This window comes from Rhincodon typus, chromosome 7, assembly GCF_021869965.1.
Source record: "Rhincodon typus isolate 14 chromosome 7, sRhiTyp1.1, whole genome shotgun sequence".
NCBI lineage: Eukaryota > Metazoa > Chordata > Chondrichthyes > Orectolobiformes > Rhincodontidae > Rhincodon > Rhincodon typus.
Genome location: NC_063338.1, coordinates 56774551 through 56796842, shown reverse-complemented (window position 1 = coordinate 56796842; position 22292 = coordinate 56774551). Strand labels below are relative to the sequence as shown.

At 39.4% G+C, this 22292-nt stretch overlaps 1 protein-coding gene across 1 annotated transcript in view; it reads left to right on the top strand.

Moving 5' to 3' along the window:
• LOC109915025 (potassium voltage-gated channel subfamily H member 7) overlaps positions 1-22292 on the top strand; it is a 435059-nt gene that overhangs the window by 256307 nt on the left and 156460 nt on the right. The gene's annotated exons all lie outside the window — the stretch shown is intronic.

Sequence of the window (22292 nt, the reverse complement as noted above, 5' to 3'; positions counted from 1 at the left end):
CATGAGAAAAGAACAACTCTAAGATTAAAACAAAGGTATAGAAAACCGCAATCTATTTCTCTATCTCTTCAAGAAACCTTGCATGAGGAACACTTAAACAAATTGTATAACAGCGTTCACTTCTCTATTGGTAAACCTTTTTTTTTACCATCACAGAACAACTATTTGAAAATAAGTCAACTATTTCTTCAAAAAAACTTTTATTAATGAATAACTTTCACAAATCCCAACTTGATTACACCTTGTACTTCTATACGCTCTCTAATTTCATGTACTCTGTTATATAGTCTGTCTTTTATGTTATTGGTTATTTCCAGTGTGCAACATCTACTTTTAAACATGCAGTGTGATGCTATCAAGTGTGCCATAGTTTTATTCTGTAATTATTCAGGTCAAGATATATATTTATTATCCCAATGTGATATTAGGTTTTTTTTAGAAGCAATATCTGACTTTTCCAGCTCCCTTTTGGTAATATGTATCTGCACTGAGCCTGGCACTAATATTTGTGACTTCCATCAGAACTAAATGTGTAACCTTGTCCTCTAGAGAAGGAAATTTCAGTATTTCATTTATTCTGCTTGCCACACATTGCAGTTTGTACAGCTATTCCATTGGCTCATGAGTCTTTATCATGGACAGATATAAGGGAAAAGATCATCGAGTTCTCCCGATGCACAGAATTAAATTGGAGGTACACACTGCACCCCTTTGGAAGTTCCAGTGCACTGATGTCACTGGAATTGTCTGACAAACCTAAATTTCAGTGGATAATTTACCAGCTCCTTAGGAGCCTGCACAAATCTTTTCGACTTTAAGTTTGATTAGGATAGGTCAGAGGCACCTGACTTGCTCACCTGCATAGTTACCCAAGAAATTTTAGAGATATTAAAATCATGCCTAACTCTGGAATAACTATAAAGCTAACTGATGTCGCTGCTCATCTACTCCCACACCTGTGACCTACCCCGACTAGGAACATAGAAACATTGAAGATAGGAGCAGGAGCCGGCCATTTAACCCGTGAAGCCTGCTCTTGCCTTTAAATATGATCATATCTGGTCATCAAGCTCTATACTCTGGTTCGACTTTCACCCCATAACCCTTGATCCCTTTAGCCACAAGTGCTATATCTACTTTCCTATGTAAAACATAACATTTTGGCCTCACAGGACTTTCTGTGGTAGAGAATGTCATGGACTCATCACTCTCTGGATGAAGAAATTTGTCCTCATTTCAGTCCAAAAAGGTTTATACCCTTTATCCTTAAATTATGACCCCTGATTCTGGACTTCCCCATATCTTTCCTGCAACTAACCTGTCCAGTCCTGCTGGAATTTTATGGGTTTCTTGGAGATCCCACCTCATTATTTTAAGCTCCAGTAAATACAATCCTTAACTGACTCAATCTCTCCTCATATGTCAGTCTTGCCATCCCAGGAATCAATCTGGTAAACCTTTGCTGCACTCCCTCTATAACAAGAACATCCTTCCTCAGATAAGGAGACAAAAAGTGTTCACTTTATTTCAGGTGTGACCTCACCAATACCCTGCATAATTGTAGCATGACATCCTTGTTCCTGTATTTGAATCCTCTCATTATGAAGGCCAACGAATAGTTTGCCTTCTTTACTGTCTGCTTATTTTCAGTGACTGCTGCACAAGCACACCCAGTTGTCATTGAATATCCCCCTTCCCTTCTCAATTTACAGCTATTCAAATAATAATTTGCATTCCTATTTTTGCTACCAAGGTGGATAACCTCACCTTTATCCACATTATACTGCACCGGTATTGCATTTGCCCATTCACTCAGCCTGTCCAAATCACACTACATCATCTCTGCATCCTTCTTACTGTTCACCCTTCCACCCAGGCCACTTCCTTAAGTAATTTGGGATATAGATTATCAGGACCTGGGGAGTTATCAGCCTTCAATCCCATCAATTTCTCCAGCATCATTTCTCTACTAATGTAGATTTGCTTCATTTTCTTCCTGTTACGAAACCCTGTGTTCACCATCATTTCTAGTAAATTATTTATGTCCTCCTTTGTGAAGACAAAAGTGAAGTATGAATTTAGTTCAGCAACCATTTCTTTGTTCCCCATTATAAATTCTCCTGTTTCTGACCGTAAGGGACCTATATTAGTTTTCACCGATCTTTTTCTTCACATACCTATAGAAATTTTTACAGTCAGTTCATATATTTCCCGCAAGCTTATTGTCACACTCACTGACCCTTTAAATCCTCTGATGCTGTGAACCAACAATACTCCAACTCCCCTATAACTCTCTGACTGTTCCCCGACCCTTCAACTCTTCCCCAAACCCAAACTCTCAACTTTCTGACCCCTCCTGACTCTCTGGCACTACCTACCCATCCCAACCCTCAACACCCCTGAAACACCCTTCCTGATGTGACCCGACCATTCATCCACCCTAACCACCCAACCACACAGCCATTCTATGTAGTTGGCAACCTACGCACCACCTACCACTGTTCTACCTACCACCTTGCCACCCTCCAACCCTAATCTATTGACTTCCTACCATCCTACCAGATTGCTATCCTACCCACACTATTCAATTAATTCAGACACTCATTCATTAACTCAGTAAAATAATATTTAAATGTCCAAAAACTTCTCAGTTTTTTTCATGCATGTTACAAAACTGATGAGAGGAATATGCCTTTAATCAAGCCCCTCTATTTATTACCAGTCATGCCATTTGTATAAAAGTTTTAGTTCAATCATCAAAATGGCCAAGCAATTCTCTTTCATACTGCTACACAGAATAAAAGAGACTTTAAGTCTTAACTCAATTCAAAATAATTTATTATAACATGAAACTTCATTCTTAAAACAAGTGGCAAACACTAGTTAACACCTTAGCTATAATCCTGAATTAGAAATATATCCCCTTAACCCAAAATAGACAAGCTTACTCAACATCAAAAGACAACAGATTCTGCAGAGATAGATTGTCTTTTTTAAAAAAAAAACCTGATCGCCTAAAAACAAAGGAGAGAATTAGATGAATTTCCACTGTCCACCAAATTTCTTGTCAACAAAATCAAATTGCTGACGGCTCTAGACTGGAATATCTTCAGTCAAATTGAAATCAAGGTGGACACACATCGATAGAAAGTGACCACAATTCAGCAGTTCAGGGTTTATAAAGTAGTAAGAAATGTAGATAATTGGAATCTTTACTAGTTTCCCAAGACCTTCTACTGTGAGAAGAAGAGAGAAAATTGCAGCTTCCAAGGTTTCTTGCCTTACTGACTCCCTACTTCCAAGAAAACAGAATCAAGCCCATCAAGGGTTGCTGCATAACAATCAACACAAAGGCCCATAACAGTCTTTTTCAAAAGCCAGGTTTTCCAACAATTAGGAGCCATAAAGCCCATCTCTTACCTCCCTAAAAGCATTGTTTGGCTTTTATCCCCAATGTCATTTGATTTTTAGAACACAACAAATAATTCACACATTAAACTGTTGATATCATTTCCAAGAAATCACATATAAGAAAGTATCCAGTTCCAGACCTTCAGGTTTTACACATAGTCCATAAATGTAAGTATGTACTCCCAATGTGAATAAAGGTTTACCAGAATGCATTAGCTAGTTCAGTAAAAAGGGCATTCCTTGTCAAACTTGCACTGCCAAGAAGGACTCCATTGAAAGATTGCTCTATATTTCTGAAGAAGCTGAATTTAGATGTCACAGGCAGAAATGTGGAGCTCCATTTTTGGGTAAAAATATAGGAATGGAGTAGCAATCCAATGGTGATTGCTACACTTGGAATAGTCAGCCAATGACTTACAGTCCATACAACAATTGCTATCCATTGTCTGGAGACAGATTGTTTGTGAATATTGGGTGAGGGTCAGCTCAAGTTTAGCCTTGTTACAATCAGTGACATGCAGCCTCTGGGGTTTACACAAGCAGAATGGCGATACTTGGGGATTGAAAATATACTTCAGAAGATATTTGTGCCTTTTAAGAAATGAGGGGTGAAACTTAGATTAATGAAGTTCCATCACTTCATTTTCAAAGTCAACTAGAGATGGGCAATAAATGTTGGTCTTGCCCACATCCTGAAAATTTGAGGAAAACAAAAGCATTTATTAAAACACTCACTAGAGACTGAGTTATAATTAGTACACAGGTTGTTATAATCAGTAACACTTTTTTAATATGGACCTGTACGTCTTTTATACTGAGCCCTAGCAATACCTTCCTGCCTCCAGTATTCAACAGATGGGAGAATTTTGCCTTTAACACAGCCTAGCAAATATTAAAATGATTTCCAATCTGATCTGCCTGGTGCGAATCTGAACAGATTAGCCATCTGCTCTACATCCCACTTTTACTTTTTATTGTTAAACACGTTATTGATCTGAGTCCTTTAGTTTCCCACTGCCTAGATCAAAAGAATCCTCACAATTAGCAGTAAAAAGGCTGAGAGTTTACTTAGTTTACTTTCAGCCTCCAATGGTTTTATTTATGATGAAAAACATTGTTGAGTGTCAAATGTAGGCATGAACAACATATTTTTTACAATATGTTACAACCAGATCAGAGTCTCACAAAATGTAATTGATGAACCATATTAGGTCTTTGCCACATTTGTTTTATGGGAGACTACTCTTACAGCTTTCCTTCTGTGTTTCTTTCTAATAATAGTTCCCTGTTCCTGGATGGCAGGGGTGTATGCTTACTCTAATTTTCCAATAATATGCATACATCTGGATCACATACTGCAATCCATTAAGTATTTTTTTCTGACTTATTAAAAGGATATTTATTTAATTTAAATAATATATTTTGTTTATAACTTCTGCCAGTGGAACTTTAACAGGAATAAAAGAAACAAAACACAAAGAAGATATAAATTCAAACTTTTAGAGAGGTTTCTTCATATAACTGCAGACTGCAAACTATGTGATAATATTTACAACAAAATCAAGCTCCTTTATCTTTTTACATATACTGTTATACAAATAAAATCCTTTTGTGCATATTCATCCGAGCAGTACCCTCCACATGACCTCTAGAGCATTTTTCTAATCATTATGTGGACAATTGTATTGAATATAGCTGTTTAGGCCTACACTCTTCGAAGCACAGAAAGTCTGTTACTGTATGACTTCCTTATAAAGCGAAACAACTCATTCATTGCTGAAAACTTAGTAAAAACAATCACTGTCTTTGCGGCATCATAGTCCGAAATCATGGTTACATATCTGTCAGACCTCTCAGCTCTTTCATTATATTTTAATGTATTTATGTGGCAACATTTAAAATAGTAACTGTGTGCAAACAGTTTATTGGGTCAGTGTTTTTGAAAGAAAAGACTCATCAAATTACATTTATTTAATTTTTGCGTCAGCAGTTATAATCCCCATTGCAAATTCTGCTTATCTCAACAGCTGTGAAGAAGATAAATTAACTTGTCAGATCAAAATGATATCAGCAAGTGCAAGCAAATTCCTGGCATCATTAGGTGCTCTAGGTCATTGCCTCTGACGTGGACATAAATTAATGGCCATTGTTGTGGAAGCGTCACAACAAAATCTGACCCAGTGAATTACTTAAAAGTTTGATATTTAACATGGAAATTAATTTGAAAGATCAAGTGACGACAAGCCTTTTATTTCCATTGAAAAATGTGACTGTTAGTATAGCATAACTGAAAAAAGCTGCTAAATTGTAGAATTTAAACAGATTTAACAGACAACTGGCATTAAGAGATTTTTCACTATCACGTTGTTGGCTGAAGTGATGGTATCACAGTTGACCACTGTATCTTGCCTTGATGATTAGGTGCTGAAAGCACGAATAGGCCCAAATGTGATACATCATTACACAAATAGAATATTATTCTTGTGTTGGAGTTAACTTCCATTCATTTTATAGCAATAGAAGAGATGGATTATTTTAAAGGCTAAAAGATTATTACGATATCAAAGAAAAGCAATACAGTTATATTGAAAGACAGCATTTTATTGGCATTTGCTGTACAGATCCACTTCCTCAACCTATATTCTAAGTGATGAATGGGCAAAGTCTGTTATTTAGGAGAAACACTGAAACGTCTTCTTAAAAATTCGCAACTTTTGCGACTATAGTGCTTTTATTGTTCCATTCTCATTATTTCAGCTTATTAAATCATTCTTTTTCTTTGAAACCCATTGGTGAACCGAACCTGAAAACTCAGCTTCCCAGTTCCGGTCTATGTTCCAGGCACAAACCAGTCCAGTAAGATTCCAATGTGATGGCAAGGACAAACAATCACATTTTTAGTTTTAATCACACTATTCATCATACTGGATAAGGTAAATGGGCTACAGTAATAGAATTAGTTAAAGGGCAGGAGATTTTTTAAAAGTTTCAACGGAAAGATTGAATGTTTTGCTGTTCATTTATTATGTGCTAATTCATAGGAAGGCACCTCACCAGCATTATATTAAGTACTTAGGTTAGTTGCTGATTTCAAGCTTCTTTGGTAGATCCTGGACATTTTCTACTGTACTTTATTGTACTGGTGTATTCACAATATGTGAATGGAGAACAATGTTGCTGGTATTGTATTATTGTTGGCTGACTCCTAAAATAGTTTGGGGTTATTAGGAACAGCAGTGGGCTGAGGTCTTCAAATGGGCATTAATTGTCTGCTTAAGAGCCTCAATTATCATGGGATGGGATAGCAAATTAGAGGTCTTCCTCTCACAGTCTTTAATCGAGTGAAGGTTGGAGGGTTAGGGAGTTCTGCTGCAAGGCTGTCCATGAGGAATGGCATTAAATTCCATCTAAAGATGCTATAGTTATCTCCCTTAACCTGCAACATGAAATGGACAGAGGCATTACAGAGAAAGACAAGCTGCTGTCAAGGAGGAGGTGAAAAGAAATAAAGGCTGTGCAGCTGGAAGCCATATTCATCCAGGGCCTTCAATAGGGTGGCCGCTAACAAACATCAGAATACCTGACATCCCTCTACTAATTCCATGCAGTGTTTCCAGAAGGACACAGCCCTCTTTAAGAGTTTTTATTCTGTCCCCTGTGATGTGAAAGGGTCAGAGTTGATTGAAGGGCGGAATGTCTGTCAAGCTTGAAGCATAATGGCAGCAGCAACAGTGAAGACAGAGGAGTCAGTGTCGAGAGAGGGGCAATGGCTGAGACTTTAGCAAAGATTACTGGAGAAAATGGGCCAAGATTGGAGCGGACAATAGGGCTGAGACTGGGCCTGGGACAGTGATTAAGGCAGAAACTTGGGCAAAGATTGTAGTATATGGTATGGTTTTGAAAGGGCTAATGTTGGAAAATTTGTGAAGCTCTGTCCAATCTGATGTTATACAATCTTAGGTGGTAAAAAGAGGATTCCAACTCCTGATCTCAATGGAGACAGGGGTGCCAATATCGTCTTCAGATAGTATTAAGTATGATATCTAACCAACCAATTTAACTTGCTAGTATTGCTATCATACAATAAACCACATCTTGTTAAGACAATTGCCACTCACACCATTTGTATGATCTTTTGATCTCTCTGCCTATAAATTCTGTGTTTGTGTGCTTCCCTCTCACTTCACTTGATGAAGGGGCAATGCCCCGAAAGCCGATGATTTCAAATAAACCTGCTGGACCATAACCTGGTGTTGTGTGACTTCTGACTTTGTCCACCCCGGTCCAACACCAGCAACTCTACTTTTAATTAAGACTCAGTAGTGGCTCATCCTCTATCACTGTTAACCAAACAGGTCATCAGTATCAGTGTAGAAAGGAGAATTGGTGGTAGCTCTCCTCACCCAGTGAGTAGCTGTTGGTGGTTGGCTCTCCAGTGCCTACACCAGCAGTGGGCATCATTGCTTGTCTATCACAATAGTGATAGCAATTGCAGAAAAAAAAAACTGTACCCAGTAGAAAAAAAATCAGAAGACTACTGATTTAAATATTTACCACTTTAAGATCACTCAAACAGCCAGTCAATAGCTACAAAAACTTGAACAAATAAGCAAACAGCACAACAGAGGGGTCTTGTGGTGCAGTGTTATAGGCATTGGTCTTTTTTCGAAGGATTAAAAAATTAACTATGTTAGTCTTCCTAGAACAATGATTGTGAAGTAGTATGTGCCTCCTAGAGCGTTATTGGGAGTTTGCTTATTTTGTATGAGTGTACAACTGGAGAGAGAAAGCATTGAAAGACAGTAGCTTAGTTTGGGGTTTAGAATAATCAAAAAATTGATATTAGCTTTGAAAAATTCAGAGATTGGAAAGGTTTTGGGCAGTTCCAAGGATACGTGACTGGAGTCAGATACAAGTTTAGTCTGTCTTAGGAAAAAAAGGAGATTCTTCAGAGCATTTACGGAAATAAGATACTTTAGTGATGGAGAGTAGACTGCAAAATTTCTGAACCAGGAATATTCAGTTAGATATCTGCATTGTTTATTGAAAGCAGGAGAATGTGTGAAATGGCAATTGTGAGAGGATTCAAGGAAAGTGTTTCACAGCTCACAGGACATGAACTGAGAAAAAAGGCAGTTAAATCAAAATGACAGATTTGACAGGGCAGGGAAATGTCTGCTTTTTTTTAGTAAACGTTAAGTGATGCTGTTGAGGGTTAAATGGTATTTTGTTTCACTATGTAATTTCAAATACTTGAAACTTTTATTCAGCTAGCTTTTTAACATTTTATTTTAATTTCTCTTGTCTAATAAACTTCTGTTTTATTGATAAAACCAAATCTGCAGCCTTGAGTGCTTATGTTTTAGTGAAAGACCACAACATTTTTTAAACAAAATGATCCATCAAGCCATATTTCATTCTGGGATCTGACCTATCCAGCAGTAGCATCAGCTAGAAGGAACAAGAAGACAGTAACAGCCTGCCAGGCTAAAACTATCACTATAGATTGATATGGAGCGGAGGAAGAACAATATGAGCTAGTGCAAACCTTTAAAAAAAAGGTTGTGACACGTGGCAGTTATACAGTTCATGGAAAAGAAGGATCTGGAAGGGCAGTCTCAGTTTGATATTTGACTGGGAAGGAACCATTTTGGATTTCCATGGGTCAAGTTAAAAATCCCTGTTAGGCAAGGAAAAAAAAGATAAATTAATATCACAAAACAGAAATTTCTGGAAAGGTTCAGCAACACCTGTGATGAGAAATCTGAGTTAACGTTTAGGGTTCAGTGACCCTTCCTCAGAACTGATGGTATGTACTCATTCTCCCAGGCTGGTAGTTACCCACTCCTTTGTCTGTCCAATTGTTCTTCTTTCTCTTTGGACTTTATCTCCACCTATCATTTACTTCTTACCCTCTTTCCCCACCCTATCTTCTGCATAAAAAACATGGATTTCCTAGCTACCATCTGTTTTGAGGAAGGGTCATTGAATCCTTAACGTTAACTTTGATTTCTCTCCATAGATGCTGCCAGACCTGCTGGATCTTTATAGAAATTTCTGTTTTTGTTTCTGATTTCCCATATCTGCAGTTCTTTTGATTTTTAATAAGTTAATGGCAAAAGGCCCCTATTATTTACTCTCTTGCCTCCCTCAACAGCCCGGGATACATCTTATCCAAGCTCATGGAGTCAACCATCACTTCCCCATTTGAAATGATGGAATCCAAGCCTCACAGCCAGTATTGTCAGACAGCCGTGAGGCTTATACATTAATCTGTCTGACTGAGCTACTCTCAACAAGCCGCAATGATGCACATATGAATAAATTGAAACTGAAGTAATGTGGAATATTTAAAAATTTAATTTAATTTTGAAAATCTTCCATGTGACCTTTTGTGCTTTCAAGTCTAATGTTAATTACATTAAAGTTGGGCCAGAATGATTTGCATGATGCAGAGCCTTCTTGGTTGTCTAGGAGGCTCTTTTCAAGGCCCACCCACGGGTACAGCATTGTCAGCAGATGGCCGGTTTCACTATTGAAAAGTGGGCTCTGCTGTATGATCATAGAGGTCTCTGATGCACACCACAAGTACTTTAACCTGTAGCAGTCACATGGGAAACGGAAAAGGCAAGGAGCAGAGGTGGTGCATACTTCCTGTTATGCTGTCAGGAATGCTACACTGTTGGCAAATCCCCCACTATGGGCACTTCAGAAGACTCTTTGGATGTACATGTCATAAAAGTTATCAACTGCAAGAGTTTTGCTTGCAAGAGGCTCATCAACAAAAATGAACTGCTGCCAATTCATGTAGTATAATGAATCTCTGACTTGCACATCATAACTCCGAGGACCCACTATGCTTGAGCATATTTCAGCATGGAGGAATTTTGCCAAACAATTTCATTCTCATTGTGTCACCAGATTATACTGCTTAAACCAGTTTAGCATTCCTGTCATAGTAATAGTGTTGACACTGTTACTTTCTTACAAACACACGTACAATTTCCTCCATTGAAGAGCTAGGCTTCAGAATTATTCCATTATCAGAAGTAATATCTTGCACCCACACCTATAGTTGTTGTTAAGAGCTTGTACTAGGTTGGTGATGATCTTGGACAGAAAGTTGTAATCTGCAGTAAGCACTGAGAATGGTCGCTAATTTCTAATTTCCTTTCTTTCCCCTTCCACTTCCAGATGAGGGTGATGATACCCTTGCTCATGGTTTCACACATGCTACCAGTCAGAAGCATACTGTTGTCCACCTCCAGCTGGTCCTGACCAATTATGTTGCACAGAGCTGAATACAATTCCACTGGTACATCGTCGATTCTGGAAGTTTTACACTTCTCAAAGGACCAGAGGACCTTGGCCAGCTCATCTAGAGATGGGTGGTCCAGCCTCTCCTGTGTGCTATTGTCTCAGATCTCTATGTTAGAAGACATGCTATCTGTGAGCTTTGTGACATACAGTTACATAAAAGGATTTGTTGATCCTCAGGATGTCAGAATGAGATGACATTACCAAGCCATCTTCTTTCTTTAGGTTGTTGATCACAGAGCTCTCCCTCTGATTGTGAGCACATCTCAATCTGCTCCATAGACTGGAAGAGTATCTTGGAGGCCTCTGAGGCAAAGAGCAAGGCTTGTTGGCTTTTCACCTTCTGGCAATCCTCCTTGATATTGACCCCAATAATCTGCAGGAGTAGTACATTCTGCATGTTTTTCTAGAGCCCTTATTCATAAAAAAAACTTCCTTTATGTACATACACAAGTACCAAAGCAGTTCTATACAATCTTTGCATTTAACAAAAAGCAAACATTGGAATTTGATACTCCCTGCAGTCGCAAAACCAAAGGCACTTCCTACTCATGCAGGACACTATTTACATACACTTTGAGGCAAAGAGAGGATCTGCTAACTGAATGGGCCCTCATTACATTTTGCCATAAAGATCTTAGACAGTAATTTTTCCCCACATGTCTCGGTATCAGCTGCCCCAAGCTTGAATGCATCCCTCAACATGTTATCCTTGAACTTATTCAACATTGCCACCTGCTGCTGGAGGCCCTGTTCAACATTTCCCTGCTTGAAACTTGCCATCCTGACAACTACACATAGCACACAGTGTTATTGGCTAAACACCACGAGTTAAGTTGTGTGAGCAGCAGATTCGATTGTGCCACAATGACGAGAATGTTCAGATCTAGATTAGTGGCAGCATTCTCATCTTGCATCACTGTTCTTGGTAAATGGTATGAGTTGCAATGATATCCAACATTTGCTGGAGAGGATCTTCTCGGCCTATTATCTGTACTGGCACGTTCAATGGGATCTAGCCCTCTGTGGTGGATCACCCACGGTTGGGTCTAATTTGGTTGTGGTGTCCAGGGGTCTTATGTTTGGTAGCGGGTGCCATGTCCTGGCAGCTCATTCCCACACCATCTTTCAGGGTTGGAAAAGCCCTCCTCAAACTAGATGCAACACCCTGGATTCACAACACACAGAATCATTCCAAAAATCTTTTTTCAGCCACCTCCTTCTAAATGTTCCTGCCAGCATGCAGACCTTCAAGGTTTGTGAGAAATAGCAGCTTCTTGAACCTGAAGTCAATGCATCCACACACTAATCGGCAAGCATGAACCATCAAAGCGACTGTGCCCCTGCGCAGCTTTGAGGGAAGATTGCGCATCACTGTTCGACTCCACTTCACTTGAGCCTTCAATCACAAACACTTCAGGCTCCTTAGTTCTCAGGTTCCCAAGTGAGCTGCTTGCTCCTTTCTTCTACAAGGATGATTCCCAGAATAACACAAAGTTGAAATCAGGATAATTTGAAGTGCCACAATTCCAGCACTCAATGAGTGTCCATTGGGTGGAATTGACTTGGGCCTTATGCTGGAGATAGCAGCAAGGACTGAAGCTGTACATTACGTGTCAATTCCTTGATGGTAGCTTCTTTTCTGCTGTTAGGAGACCAATCTATCCTCATGATCCAGGTGATGTGATCCCACACATCAACCAAGGATGCTTGAAGCTCATTAGTATTAAGTTTCCTCAACTCCCTCCAAATATTCTAATCTGTCACTACTTCAGTTAGGTAGTCCTTCAGCTATCTATCCATGTTTGATTTGACGGAAGGACCCAGGAAGACAATGCGGCTCCAGAGATAAAGAAACCAGGTCCTCTCCTTCAGCTTGCTTGTAGTCATAAAACCGCTACGTTAGCTGTGACAGGATACTGCTCTCCCCAAGCCTTTTGTCAGTACCCAAAGATCTTCTTTAAACATCTGTACATTGTCCCAATGTTTCTTTATGAGGCTTTCTGCACAGATGTGCTCTCACATAGATCATCTTATTCACTTGCACTGAGGACCATAGAAACGCTAACAAACAATGCATCCTCAATCAAACTCAATTGCCAGATCATTGGTTATTTCCAGTCTTCCCTTGAAACTGTCCAGTTTCTTACTCATCAGCAAATAGAACATCCAACCAGCTGTACTGTTTCATTCTTCCTCAGCCTCAAAGATACGCACACGGGGATGCAAAGTATGGTCCAACTACAAGAAGCACTGCAATCACTCACCAAAGATCCTCCAGTAGTACATTTCAAACCCATTACTTTACCACTTAGAAGGATATGGGCAGCAAATGCATTAAAAACACCACCCTCTACAAATTCCCCTTCAGCAGCCTGACGTGGAACTGTTAAGTTGTTCTTGCACAATTCCTGGGCCAAAAGCCTGGAATGCCCTTACGAACAACACTGTAGACTTCCCAACAGTCCAAGGACTGCACCAGCTCATGAGGCTGTTAACAGCTTCTTAAGCACATTTAGGGACAGGCAATAAATACTGGCCAAGCCTGTGACATTCACATCCCATGAGCGAACAAGAAAATATAAAGGGGTCCCTCTGCCTGGGTTTGGCCTAAAGGTCAGATTTCCTTGACCAGGACCAGAACTTCCAGTGATACTGGAGTAGGTTTTACTCTCTTTATGGATATTGCCAGTTTCAGCTCCTCCATCACCCCGGCACCTTTTCACCTCATCAGCCATGACTTGATGCTCGTGTTATGGAATCCTGCCAAATGTGCCTGAATGCAATGCTAGATGTAAGCACATGGACCACCCAAAGATCTTTATTTCTTTATTTCATTAGCACCAGGTCTCTGCAAACATTAAGAAAAACTAAGGCTTTGACAAGGAAAATAGACTATTTATATCGGACACTTTGGTTAATAACTTCTTTATCTGTCTCTTTCCCTCCATGAGGCCTCTGCCTGACAAAGGTAGTCTTTCTCCAAAGAGGGTACATACACACTGTCTAGGTCCCATGCTCAGTGCCTCTTTCAACATTGCCACCCATTCCTGGAGGTGCTGTTACATTTGGATGCAAATAACCATCTGTTGCTAAAATGACTGGTAGCCCAGATTTGAAAATTTTAATTTTGATTTCTGACAGGACATTATGCACAGGACCAGAAGTGAGGATAGCCACATCAATAAAGTTGTCATCATTTCCAAATATAATGTACAGGGTATGGCCATGTGACTCAGAGACACCAGTTCCAAGCTTCAGCTATGTCCTAGCCATGATCTTGTGCTCTAATTGTTCATTACTTGGAGAACTATGATGAGCTAAACATACCAAACATTGCAAATAGTGTTTAAACTCTGTTAACATCCTGGATCGATAGTGACTTTTCTGTATAGACAAAACCTTCTGTTCTGACCTGTATTGAATAAGCTAATGACATGAATTCCTTTCACAACACAGTTATTACCACATGTTGTTGTCGCTTGAACATCAATTCCCTTTGACCTGTTATTTAATTTCAAAAGTCCAAGTAGGGGTGGAGCCATTCTGATATCGCTGACTTAATTCTAGGTCAATTTTGTAGAATAACAATAGGTAGTTGCTTCTGAATAATATCAGCTGCTGCAGCATGATTGAATTCTTGCCAGTGTGGGTGAATCATGGTGAGAAATATTTTCCAGCTCATGTGTAAAATCACAGATGTTAATCTCTGCTAGGTGTGTTGTATGCATTGTATCTGCTAGGACCATTTTCTCTTGTCTTTCTAAGACTTTCTAGGAGAATATTTCGGCATTCTTAATAGCATTTTTGAAGTCACTTAAGTACATTTTTGGTGACTTGAGAAATATTGCCTCTAATGAATGTTAATCCATTTCAATGCACTCCTGCTCCAGATAGGATCCTCAAATTTATCACAGCTCAACATAATCACTGAAGTTCTTTTTCCTCTATCTGTGTTACTCTCCAGTCTGCTGATTTTAAAGTTATTGATTGATACACAATTGATTGTCTGCATTAACAAGTCATACTTCAATCAATTCTCTGCCTTGTTCCAGAAAACAATGCCTTTCTGATTTGGACTAAGCTACATTGGAAAGCTGAGCACCTTACGTTACTTGCATCACCAATGGCCTGAAATAAGTCCATTCCATAAATGTGCACAGCAGTTGTGAGATTTAAATTCACTCTCTGTCATTCATAGAACCACCATAATGCTGATCTGTGTTCATCCAGCTCTGCACCTTGTTATCTATAATGCTCAAGCAGGCCATTCTGCACTGAAGAGTATCCCACCCTGACCCAGCCCCCTACCCTTTCTCTGTAACCCCACATTTGCCATGGTTAATTCATCTAACCTACAAATCCATGCACAGTATGGAGCAATTTAGCATGGCCAATCCACCTAACCTGCACATCTTTGGAGTGTGGGAGGAAACCGGAGCACCCAGAAGAAACCCGCACAGTCACAGAGAGAATGTGAAAACTCCACGTGACAGTCGCCTAAGGGTGGAATCGAACCTCGGTCCTGACGGCAGTAGTGCTAATCACTGAGCCATCATGTCACCCTACTACTGAGACATTGTGCTGTTATTTGCACTGTCAGCAGAGTGCTAACCACTGATGCATCATGCAGGAGGTAGACCTAATTTATTTGAAGACTGTGGCATAACTTGTTGATGGTTTTGCTTACTTTGAGAAAGCTCTATGCAGTAGTGACAGTAATATTTATTCGATAATACACTTGCCTGAATGAGTGCAGCTCCAACAACACTCAAGCAGTTTGACATCATCCAAGACAAAGCAGTCTACTTGATTGGCACTACATCCACAGGTATCCACTCCCTCTACCACCAAGGATCAGTAGCAGCGGTATGTACTATCTATAAGATGCACTGACTATACAAAACCTTGGTGTGAGACATAATGCTGAAATGAGTTAGTAACACACACACTCATACTATCATTAAGATTAATTATTTCCACTTCACTAACATCTCCAATTCCTACCATTTCTCAGACCCTTTGCTAGGTAAAACTACATCTATTTTGTTTTAATTCCCTATAGACTGAAACATTCTTAAGCAGTCCTGGCTAGCATTTCATATTCTTCTCTCCAAAATCCTGAAGTCATCCAAAACTCTGCTCTCCATTTTCTATATTGCACCAAACTTTATTCAGTTGGTAACTCTACATTGGCTCTCCATTTAACAAGACTTCAATTTTAAAGTTCTAATTTTTAGTTTCAAATCCCGACATAGCCTCACCTCTTTCTATCTTTATAATCTGCTCCAGTTCTGCTTCCCTGCAATTATGGCTTCTTGATTTTAATTATAATTGCTGTCCATTCCTTCAGCAACCTAGTCCCTAAACTCAGGAATTCTGTCCCTAAGCCATTCCATCTGTCTTCTTTCTTTCTTTCCTGCTTTAACTGTTTTTGTTTGCCAACCTCTTCAGATCTAATCAGCTTATGTGACTTGTAAGTCTACTTTGTTTTGTAATGCCTCTATAATGAGTCTTGGGATATTTTATTACATTAAAGTTGCTATATAGCTACAAGTTGATTATTGTTATTATTTCCATTATGCTTAGCTAGCTTACTTTTGAATACATCTATACAACTAACTTCAATTACTCCCTGTTGTTCAGAGTTCCACATTCAAATCATTCCTGGGTGAAAGGTTTTTCTTAGATTCCCAACTAAATTTATTCATGAATGTTCTATATATGGCTCTAGTTCCAGTCTTACCTGCAAGAGGAAGCATCATTTATTTGATACATTCTATCAAGTGTTTGTAAACTTGCAATAATGTCCTGATGAAATGAATGAGCATTTACCCGTTCAGGGCTGCTCACTCTTACCATCTCTAAAGCTTTGGGCCCTTCCAACACCATATGTTTCCACTGCTGTCTCCTCTAGCTATATGGGGACCACAACATGGATGTTCTTCCACCAGATTTATCTCTCTCCCTCATATTACTTGCTGCCTTCTCCTGCAGTTAAAAATCTTATTGTTTAGCATATATAGCCTAGAACATTCTAAAAATATAGTGGGGAAAGATTACGATTAATTTCACTAAGCAATCTGGCTGTTCAATACTGAACACTCTTATAGGCCTTAGCAATGTTGGACGCTAAGAAAATGCAAATGTTATATGTGTCAGTATGATCTATGTCTATTAAAAAAAATCCACATATTTTATGGGGGCATGCTTCAAACCTAGCATTATTTTCTAGTAGAATATCACAAGTATATCAGATGGCAGACAGCCAGTCAAAATGGATCTCCAACTAATTTTTCTCTGCTGCTCACTCAAATCATTGAAGAAATTAAAAGCCTATTTCCTTTCATTGTTCTGTTCCCTACACCATGTGTTACTTCAGATTTCTCTACCTTGCCCTAATTTTTGCTTGTTTATCTGTGCACTTTACTGATCTATTTGTGTCTCCTGTATTCTTCTTCAGAGTTTGTCATGTCCTCTAATTTAGCATTGTCAGCAAAATATTTAGATCAAGTAATATTCATTTTTCAACATCATCTTTGAAACGCCATAGGCAGAATCTTAGAGGGGTCTCAACTCCTTGTCATAGTCATAGAGTTATAGAGATCTACAGCATAGTAAAGGGCATTTCAGCCCATTGCTCCCGCACCCCCAAAACATCCACCTAACTGTTCCAATCCCATTTTCTAGAACTTGGTCCATAACCTTATTTGCTTTGGCCTCGCAAGTGCACAGCTAAATATTTCTTAAATGTTACCAGTGTTTCTGCCTCCATCACCCTTATAAGCAGTGTGTTCCAGATTCCCACCATTGTCTGGGTGAAAATGTCTTTCCTCACATCGCTTCTAAACCTTCTGCTCCTTATGTTACCTTTGAGACAGAATCCGTGCAGAAGTCCAGTGAGGGCCTATCTCAACATCGGGAATGTTTTGCTCCATCTTTTATACTTTTCAGAAGAAGTGTGGCAAGTTTCTTGCTCGGCCAAGTTGTGTTGCCAATTAAGGTAGATTACTGGTTGTTAAAGCAGCCTACCAGCTGTCGTAACTCTTTCTACCCTTTAGGGGCTTCTTTCCTCCTGGAGTGAGAGAGGGTTAGGTTTTAAGGGAGATGAAAAGGGATGACACAGCTGTTATTCTTAGTGCAGGCAGGGAGGTGTTCTGAGTGAGTGAGTTGGCAGTGCAGAGGGCATGCAGAATTAGCGGTAAAGGGGGTTTGGATGGGTGATTGCAGTTAAGGAAAGATGTTTCATAGAACATAGAACAGTACAGCACAGTACAGGCCCTTTGGCCCATGATGCTGTGCTGAACTTTTACCCTAAACCTAAGGTCTATCTAATGTTTCAGGCAATTTTGAAGTGGAATAGCCTGAGCTTTGGTGGGAGGTGGGTACAATGTCAGAAATAGAGTGAGTGTAAGGTATTGATGGCACTTACGCTGATAGAGTGGAGAAGAACATTGAACATTTTTCTACAGTGCTGTCTATTCCAGAAACATAAGGCTGATTTAATCCACGTGGAAACCTCAGAACAGTCTGGGGTGGTCAGAAGTCACGGCCTGTACTGCTGGCCCTGGCAAAAGTGGAAGTTCTGCCTCTGCATTACCGTGTGCAGCACAGCCACCATGTCCTTGCCCACACAGTGAAGTGTAAAATTCCCATGTCTTCCATGTCTGGAGCAAATATCTGGAAATTAGCAGGGTTGCTCCAGACAGACACTGCTTGCCTGGCTGCACAACAAAATTTCAAAGATGGCATGGCTGTAAGGGATGTGGGTGAATTCTGGGTATGCACAGAGTGACAAGATGTTCAGAGAATGGTGTTCAGTAAGATGGGGCCATAACTGAACACAGCAGACACCACTGGGCATGTGTGGGCTGGAGGAGTGTACAGAGGGTGATTGTTAGTTGTAGTGTAATGGCTGTAGATAAGAAGACAAGTTTGGTAAGATGCAGCGAGAAAACATCACAGTGAAAATTCTGCTTAATAAAGACAAATTCAGATTTATCTAAAAAATCTAAGATTCAGAAAATTTTTCTCTATTTTGAACTAATTTCCCTGTTTCCCATATGTTGTTCTAGTGCTTTATGCAATTGCATATAAATGTTAAAAAACCAATGCATCCATTCATATTCAACATTACCTTGCTCTGTTCTGTGTTACTCGCCCTTCTGTACCAAGTCTAAGGTATACCTGTTCAAACATTTTCCTGTGATTATTTTAAACAGCTTGTCCACAAATGTAATTTGTCTCAGCAGCTCCTCATTTGTTCTGTTGGTGCTCAAACTCTGATCCACCAGTTTATTTTCTTCCCCACTTCTATTTTTACCCTCTGTAAACAAACATTGGTATAATTTGGTTCAAGTTAAAATGATCATAACTGCAAGAGTTCTTCTCAGAACTTTTTCATGCAGAGGGTAGTGCCTGTACAGAATAAGCTGCCAGAGGAAGTAGTGAAGGCAGGTACAATTACACCACTTAAAAGACAACTGGATGGGTATATGAGTAGGAAGCATTTAGAGGGACATGGGCAAAATGCTGGCAAATGGGACTAGGTCAGATTGGGATGTCTGTTCAGTGCAAACGAGTTGGACCGAAGGATCTGTTCCCATGCTATATAACTCTATGACTCTATAACTTGACTCAATACCACTGGAGTCTGAAACTGCTCTTCCTGTGCTTCCTGATCTTACAAGAATTCCTCAGGATATCTTCCAGATTCTTTGTGGAAAAGCTGACTTAAGTGATGTTAGCTAGGCTGTTCATTCCCAGTACAAGTGAGCTTGTTGGTATTTGGAAATTCTAAACAGAATGGCAACTAATTTGAATATTTACATAGCCTAATGCCTGTTTTGAGTGGATGCACAGTTTTCCTGTTGATAGGAAATATGCATTATTAAATTCATTTATGGGATGTGGGCATCCTAGCTGGTCCAGCATTTATTGTCTGTCCCTAGTTGCCCTGGAGAAGGTGGTGGTGAGCTGCCTCTTGAACTGCTTCAGTCCATGTGCTATAGGTAGACCTACAATGCCATTTGGGGTTCAGGATTTTGACACAGTGGCAGTGAAAGAATAACAATATGTTTCCAAGTCAGAATGGTGACTGACGTGGAGAGAACTTGCTGATGATGTTATTCCCATGTATCTGCTATCCTTGTCCTTCTAGGTGGAAGTAGTCATGGGTTTGGGAAATGCTGTCTAAAGAGCCTTGGTGAATTTCTGCAGTGCACTTTCTAGATACTAGGCACTGCTGCTATTGAGTGTTGATTGTGGAGGGAGTGGATGTTTATGGATGTGGCACCAATTAAGCAGGCTGCTCTGTCCTTGATGGTATCAGATTTCTTGGGCAATGATGATTGCTAGCCATAAGGAAATCCAGGAGAAGCCAAGGTATCACCCCCATCCATCTCTTGCCTAGCCCACACCACACCACCACTTCAACACCCCCAATTCAATCATCAATTGCTGCCACCAATTTTCAAGTGTAAAGCATGTGACCAGCAGCTAGTAATCACATTCACCCAAACATTTTCCACCATAGTCAACAATTAATTGTACTGATATACTATCAAAACCTGTTATTCTCATTGCTTTATTGTGTCATGTTCCAAAAGGACAGCAACCTTACATCTAGAGCTTCATACAGTATGTTCTATTTCAGTTACCTTCTGCACATAACCCTGTTTATACTGCTTACATCTCTGTGAATATATATGTGAGTGTCTATGTATAATTGGATGTTTCTATAAAAGTTGATGGTTCGATGATTGATAACTCTTTGAAGAAGTGATTTAATTGACTGCAAGGACAACATTGTACGCCCTTTTCTGGATAGCCCTCACTATGGAAATTGTTGCCATCACAGTAATTCATCTGATTGGACTTGACCTGGTTTGGCAATGATTTTCACTTGGTAGTTCATGTTTGTCATTTACCTATTTGATACAATTGTTGCTTCATTTCTTCATCTATTTTGTGACATGTGGCTAACAGTCAATTTTAATTGTCCTAGCTCTTTAAGACTTTCTAGCAGACGTGAATATATGTCAGGTAAACATCACTGCTCCAGTACCTGCATTTTCATTTCATGTTCTGCCTCAATGGAAATACATTTTGCTACTGTTAAATGTAAGAATCAGCAGCAGAAATACTACAGATTAATTTCTACACTGACTGATACTCACTCAAGGGCCTCACTATCATTGAAATTAACACAGGAGTAGCTGCATGTGGTTTGACATACTGGAAAGATCACAAGCAAACTTGTGCAAGGTTGTAGGTTCCTGAGTGATCCCTCGTTCAGAAGTGCTCAGTGCCTGATTGAGGAACTATCAGGGAACAGGTGACAAGGGCCACTGACAGTCACCTCCCTACTCTGCAGCTGAAACACCTCCCATGTGGCCCTACCTCAAATCCCACTCTTCCCAAGACTAAACTGTGGCTGGTCCTCCTCAATCCAAAGCTTCAATGAGTGTCATTTTGGCAACAGCCATCGCCACCTTAGTAGGGTTGTTCAGCACAGAAGGTTTACCATCCTTTGAAATTAAGGGTGATTTATCAGTGTAAGTTGTTATTAGGTTCATTAACAGAAATTGGTGGTAAAACTCAGCGGGTCTGGCAGCATCTATGGACAGAATGCAGAGTCAATGTTTCAGATCCAGTGGCCCTTTTTCAAAACAATCACTGGGCCCGAAACATTAAGTCTGCTTTCTCACCACAGATGTTACCTGACCTGCTGGCTCATTCTAGAAATATTTGTTTTTGTTTCTGATTTCCAGCATCCACAGTTCTTTGGGTTTTTTTTTTATTGTTGTTATTAGGTTACTCGGTTGTAATGTAGAACATGGTTTATATTCTATTTGCTGCCAGGATCATAAAATGAGCTGCAGTCAATTATATTTCATTCAATTCTGATATCAATATAGAAGTAAGATTGGATAATTTATCTAGTAAATGCTGTGAACAAAATGTACTCCAATGTTTTGATACTAATACATTGAATTGTATTTATCAAGGAGAAGTCAATAATGCATTATAAAGTGGGTGAAGGATTTATATCGGTAATGCAGTTGTAACTTAAATTATATATATATGTCTGAGCTATCTCCAACTTCTTCAATTCTTCTCTTTTCAATTTCTATTTTTGCGAACTGCACCAAATATCATTTTCACCTCAATTATTTCAACTAGTCTCATGTATATAAGCAGCTACAAGATGAAGCATAACATAGTCAAAATAAACATAGGTTTCCCTCAATGTTTCTTCCTGAACTATATGTAGAAGTAAAATAGTAAATAGCTTGTAGAATAAATTGTATGGAGGCCGTCAGATTGAAATCATTTGTGAAACAGTGACATTTTTCAAACTAAGGTGAGTTACACATTCTTAGAACTTCTGAGTCTTGTCATCAAAATCTCTCAGTACAATGGTGCTTATTATTCCAGTGAACAGTTTTACATTCAATGACGTGACCAGATGGTAAATAAAAATAATACAGCCCTTTCTAACAATTCCATTCTCAAGTGAAATGTGAAGAAGCAATCTGAATGAATAACAGAGATAACAAGGT